The sequence below is a fragment of the Erinaceus europaeus genome, chromosome 5, assembly GCF_950295315.1.
Source record: "Erinaceus europaeus chromosome 5, mEriEur2.1, whole genome shotgun sequence".
Lineage (NCBI taxonomy): Eukaryota > Metazoa > Chordata > Mammalia > Eulipotyphla > Erinaceidae > Erinaceus > Erinaceus europaeus.
Window position 1 is genome coordinate 75,929,836 of NC_080166.1, and position 6,412 is coordinate 75,936,247.

General features: G+C 35.1%; 1 non-coding gene across 1 annotated transcript; it reads left to right on the forward strand.

The window, feature by feature from the left end:
• Window positions 1-235: 235 nt before the first annotated feature.
• On the forward strand, window positions 236-342 carry LOC132538808 (U6 spliceosomal RNA). Its single transcript, XR_009550131.1, has one exon. It is a non-coding gene; the product is annotated as a U6 spliceosomal RNA (small nuclear RNA).
• The last annotated feature ends 6,070 nt before the right edge of the window (window positions 343-6,412 follow it).

The window sequence follows — 6,412 nt, forward strand, 5'->3', positions numbered from 1 at the left end:
AACATAAAATATCACTAGTAATCTAAAAGTGTTATTGCCTTGAAAATAACATCTTGATAGTAGATTTCTGTATAGACTAAATTATGAGAGAGAAAAAAAATCCTCTTGCTTATAATATGTTTTAGTATACCTCTTCTATGTGCTATGCTTTTATTATTTTTTTTCAGATGATGAGTTCTGAATAAATAATTTCAAGTTACTTATTCTGGTTTCATGAAGTTACCATCTTAGTCTTATTCTTGTCATAGAAGCATATATACTAAAATAGAAATGGTACAGAGAAGATTATCACAGCCCCTGCACAAGGATGACTCACAAATTCTCAAAGTGGTCCATATTTTTCTTATTACTACCAGTAATACTATTTGACATAGTCTTAGAAGTCCTAGCCCTAGCACTTAGGCAAGAGAAAGGAATAAAATAGATATAAATTGGAAGGGTAGCATAACTATAACTGTTTTCAGATGAGATACTAGTTATGTGTAGAACATCCAAAAAAGCACTCAGGAATAAATGCCTGGAAATTATTAAGCAACATAGTAAGACAGCAAGCTATAAAGTTAATGTAAAAAAAACTGAGATTTTCCTCTCTGGAAACACTCAGAAGAAGAAAGCCCATTGGTTTGTTAATCTGAGAATATAAGACAAGTTTGAGAAGCCACCCATCCACCATCTCTAGTCTGGAGAGCAAGGTTTTGATGATAGAAACTCCTGAAAAATGGAGAAATAAGAAGGAGAACGGAGGAAAAAGTCAAGAGCTTCTAGGATATTAAAATTCTAATTTCTCTTAGACCTCTCCAATTTCCATCAAGATAAGTGGAAGCCATTTTGACCAAGAGAAAAGAATGAGAAGTAGTCCAGCTCTTCTTTGCACACAACTCCCCCTGTTTAATTAAAGTATGATGTGCAGAGTAGTGGCCTTTAGGAGACTCTGTGCTTTCTGACTGTAACCTTGTGGTTGGTGCAAGAGAATTTAGCTAATGGTACTTCAGGAAGAATATTTCATAGGTATTCACAGTACTCAACATTGTTACAGATGGATAATATAACAATTTTAATGTAAATTAAACTAAAAGTGATCTATTTATTAACTATAAAGCTGTGTGATAGAATAATGAGAAAATTCTAGCAACTCACACCAACAAATTCCCCACATTTTATCAATTTGACAATAGCACATTTGACAATATAGGGAGAATTTACAAAGAAAGTTGAAATTAATACAGAACTACTTTTTATTTTCCATAATTAGTGATAAGTTCAAAGGTTTCAAAAGCATTATACTTCTAATAATATTAAGATCTCTGGAGAGACTGAAAGCATTAAGGAAATTACAAAGTCATATCTTGTTTTTTAAATAACAAAAATAAATATACTTCAAGATTTCTATGTAAGAGGAGTAAGCAAGAAAGATGTCTTACATACAGTTTTTTTCTGTTTTTTATATTTATTTATTTTCCTTTCTGTTGCTCTTGTTCTTTTGTATTATTGTTGCAATTATTGTTGTTGTTATTGATGTTGTCATTGTTGGATAGGAGGGACATGGAGAGGAGAAGAAGACAGAGAGGGGGAGAGAAAGACAGACATTTGCAGACCTGCTTCACCTCCTGTAAAGGGACTCCCCTGCAGGGGAGCCGGGGGCTCGAACTGGGTTCCTTAGGCTGTCCATGCGCTTAGCACCACCTGCGCTTAACCCATTGTGCCAACGCCCGACTCCCTTTTTATTTTTTTAAATTAGATACAGACAGAGGAGCAGGAAAGCAGAGAGAGAGAGACAGAGAGACAGAGAGAGAGAGAGAGAGAGAGGGAGAGAAAGTAATGGAGACCCACCACACTAAAACTTTTTTCAGTATAGTTGGGACCAGGGTGGAATTTCAGTTGTACACATAGCAAAGGAGCACATGGAACAAATGAGCTATTTCTTTTCTTTTTTTTTTTTATATTTATTTATTCCCTTTTGTTGCCCTTGTTGTTTTATTGTTGTAGTTATTATTGTTGTTGTCGTTGTTGGATAGGACAGAGAGAAATGGAGAGAGGAGGGGAAGACAGAGAGGAGGAGAGAAAGATAGACACCTGCAGACCTGCTTCACCTCCTGTGAAGCGACTCCCCTGCAGGTGGGGAGCCGGGGTTCGAACCGGGATCCTTATGTCGGTCCTTGTGCTTTGCGCCACCTGTGCTTAACCCGCTGCGCTACAGCCCGACTCTCTACAAGTGAGCTATTTCATGTGTTCCCCACAGTTTATGAAACTGCAAAGTTCTCTTCACTTTGATGCATTCCCAGACAAATTAAACTTTTTAAGTATTACCATTTTTCCCTCTTTGGTACTCCATTATAAAATTTCATTAAGTAGGGCAGGAGATAGATAGCACAATGGTTATGCAGACAGACTCTCATGCCTGAGGCTCTGTCAAGTCCCAGTTTCAATCCCCCACACCACCATAAACCAGAGTTGAGCAGTGCTCTGGTAAAATAATAGAATTTTCACAATTTTTAATTTTCACATAAATTCCATACTTTTAGTACGAGACTTTGTAAATAAATATATATGATATTTCAGCAGAACAATGCATATGTAATCATGCTCTCTCTTTGTAAATGTGTACACACATACATGCATATCATATGCATTTACCTACACCAGTGTTATTAGAATCACACTTACATAGGCATAATTGTGCTATGGATTGGGTGGTATTGCTTCTTTCAATTACATGTTGAAGAACTGAGGTCTGTTTGAAAACAAAAATTGTCCTAGTCTTTTTCCTTTTTTAAAAGAATAAAAGACAGAGTAGTTATATTTTTGTCATTTAAATTGTCACAAATATCTCTAAATGTATTTTGAGATAGCACTTTGTCAGAAGTTATCATGATAGAAAGACTCTCATCTTTCCAGAAAATAACTAGGATCCACCTGTATCTCAGATTTCAGGCTCAGGAAAAAACAAAAAAACAAACAAACAAACAACTAGTATAGTCACAGGCCTTTTGGAATATAACTAAAATATGCCTACTTGCTATCAATAGAATAGAGGACCCCCCTAACTCTTCATCTGCACTACTTCAACATTTAGGTTCATGATTAGTCAACAATTTGTTTGGCTTTATATGTTAACTCTTTTCAGCCACCAGGTTCCAGATGCAAGCATGATGCCAGACTTCCCTGGACAGACAACCCCACCAAATATGTCCTGGAGCTCTGATTTCCCAGAACCTCACCCCATTAGGGAAAGAGAGAGGCAGGCTGGAAGTATGGATCTACCTGTCAATGCCCATGTTCAGCAGGGAAGCAATTAAAGAATACAGACCTTCCATCTTCTGTATCCCACAATGACCTTGGGTCCATACTCCAGAGGGTTAAAGAATAGGAAAGCTATCAAGGGAAGGGGATGGGATACAGAGTTCTGGTGGTGGGAATTGTGTGGAGTTGTACCCCTCCTATCCTATGGTTTTGTCAGTGTTTCCTTTTCATAAATAAATTAAAAAATAAATAAAGCAAAAAACAAAACAGAAAAGTCTTTAGTGAGAACATTATTCCAATGTGACTATTGTCTTTATATGAAGAAGAAACTTGGACACAAGTATTGACAGGAGGAAGAAAATGTGAGGACATAGGAAGACCAGGGCAAACTACAAAGCACTTTCAAACTACAAAGCAGCTTTCTCTCATGACCCTCATAAGGAACCAGAACAGCCAACAAGTTTATCTTAACCATGGACTCTTAACCATCGAACTCGGGAAAAGTCTTGCTTAAACCATTCATTCATTGATACTTTGTTACTGCATCTTTTATAAACTAATAAAACAACGCAAAACTATTTTGTTTTATAAAATTTTATAGTCTTGTTTTATAGATGACCTTTTTATTCTTTACTATAAACTGAGCACGTCACCATATCTATATTATTTATCAACTATATAGTGTTCCGATGTTGGATAGCTAAAGTGTTTAATGTTTTTTCACTTATATAAAAAATGTTGCAGTAATACAGTTGTGAATACATTTTTGCTCATATTTGTATTTTTTATGGATTCCTATCTAGAATTCTAATTCTTGAGTTTTATTATTTTTACATCTTGAAATGTAGGCATACATTACTTAGAACTTCTCAACAACATTGTAGCAATTTATACATCTATATGTTACTGAATAAGATGGTCCAGTTCTCCATATTCTTTTATCCCCGAGTGATTTTATTCTTTAGACAACCAGTATTTTATTATTTAAAATGGAAACTCATCATATTCTCATTTGCAGGTTTCTGCTTATAAGTGAAGCTGACAACATTTTATACTTTTGTGCCATATGTTTTAACCTAATGTTTTGCTATTAGATTTTATTTTACTTATATGTCAAGAATGATTCAATACTGGTAACAGAGGCTTTCTTACCTCCCAAGTACAGGCCAGAAAACATTAAATTGGGTTGTTTTTGTGATTAAGAATGACTTAAAAACTCTTTGAAGAGATTATACTGATCACCCAGTGCCTGCATTTACCATGGGAACAGGTTTCATCTTACCACAAATCAGACTCAGAATTACACTCTTTCATAGAGACTCTTAATAGATAATTCTTCAGTTTTTTTTTTTTTGTCACCACTGGGCTATCACTTCTTCAAACCAAAAATTTTTTTTTTACTGCTAAAAAGAAATAAGATGGATAGAAGCTTCACACACTGAAGCTTCTTCCACTGAGGCCCTGGGGGTGGGGGGTCAGACTCAAACCTGGATCATATGCATAACAAAGCAAGTGCACTATCCAGGTAAGCTATCTTGTGGGCCCCATAATTCTCTTATAAGAATTTCAATTTATGTTAAGTGTGATAAGCTGAAAAGAGAAGGGTGAATACCAGATTATTTCACTTATAGATTATTTCACTTATAACTTAAAGAATAAGGACAGAGAGGAAAAACACAAAGTCAAACTTGGACTGAGTTTAGTGTATTGCACCAAAGCAAAGGACTATGGGAAAAGAGGGGAAGGGAGGGAGTGAAGAGAACTTTGAGGTCTTGTTGTATGATATTGAAAATAACCTAAGTTGTGGGTGTGAGTGTTCTAGAGAGAATTTTCATAGGGAGATGAGAGATTGTACTCATGTCAGCAACTAAACTATAAAACTTTAACCACCTTAAAAGAAGTAAATAAAGAATTCCAACTTATCTTCCTTGCTATAGTTATTATGACTTATATTGTAAAATAATCAAGTACATTTAATGACAAAAGTATTAGGAGATAAAATTTTTGGCATTCACCTTTCTAGCCTTTTTGAAAGGATTTCTTGATATTTATATGCCAAATAAAATGTGTGAAATGTTTGTTGAAATGAGTTTACATGTAGTTATAAAAGTTATGGTTTTGTGTGCACAGTCTTTGGCTACTTTGTTGCCGTTATTTTCAATACCAGAAGTCAATTACTTCTTGTTTCTTGTGCACTTTCTTTTTTTGAGAACTCAGTATCCTTCCAATAAATAGTATGGTTGTTTAAAGTGGTAATATGAACTTCTGGAGGCATGGATAAGGAGTACAGCAGTCTTATTTCCCTCTCACCTGAAAACAAAACAATTTCTCTAGAAACACACTAACTCACAGAAATTGAAGGAATCTGTCAATACCAAATCTGCCTTGCAAGAATTATTGAAATGAGTCCCACATGAAAAGAACCAAAAATTCCAACTTTTAATGAGATGATTATTAGAACTATGGACAACAGAGAAAAACAGACATAGGAAAGGGAAGAGCAGAATAGACACAGTGATGCAGTCCAATATTGGTGAACCAAGGCCAACTTCAAAAAGACTGCTGTAGACATTGTAAGCTAGGCACAATATTTATGATAACCACAAAACAAAATATAACACAAAGATAAATAGAAAACATATATGCAGTAGGCAAGTCTATTATTAAAAAGAAAAATCCACATAAAGAAACACATAGGAAAAAGAGTCGACAAAAGCATAAAACAATCTTGAAATGAAAACCAGAATGGCTATTAAGCAAACCGCATTTATCAGTAATTACGCTAAATGTGAGTTGCTTAAATTCCCCACTTAGATTCAGAGTGACTGAATGGCTTATAAAGCAAGGCCCCTACACCTACAAACATTTAGCTTTTGACAATGGAGCCCAAACTACTAAATGGAGGAAGAAGTGTCTCCTCAATAAATGGTGTTGGACAAACTGGGTTGAAAAGTGCAGAAGAATGAAATTGAACCACTACATCTCACCAGAAATGAAAGGAAACTCCAAATGGAGCATGGGCATGGATGTCAGACCAGAAACTATCAAATACTTAGAAGAAAAATATTGGTGGAACTCTTTTCCATCTAAATTATAGACATCTTTAATGATATAGACCTCATTGCAAGCAAGACTGAAACAGAAAATAAACCAATGGGAATACATCAAATTA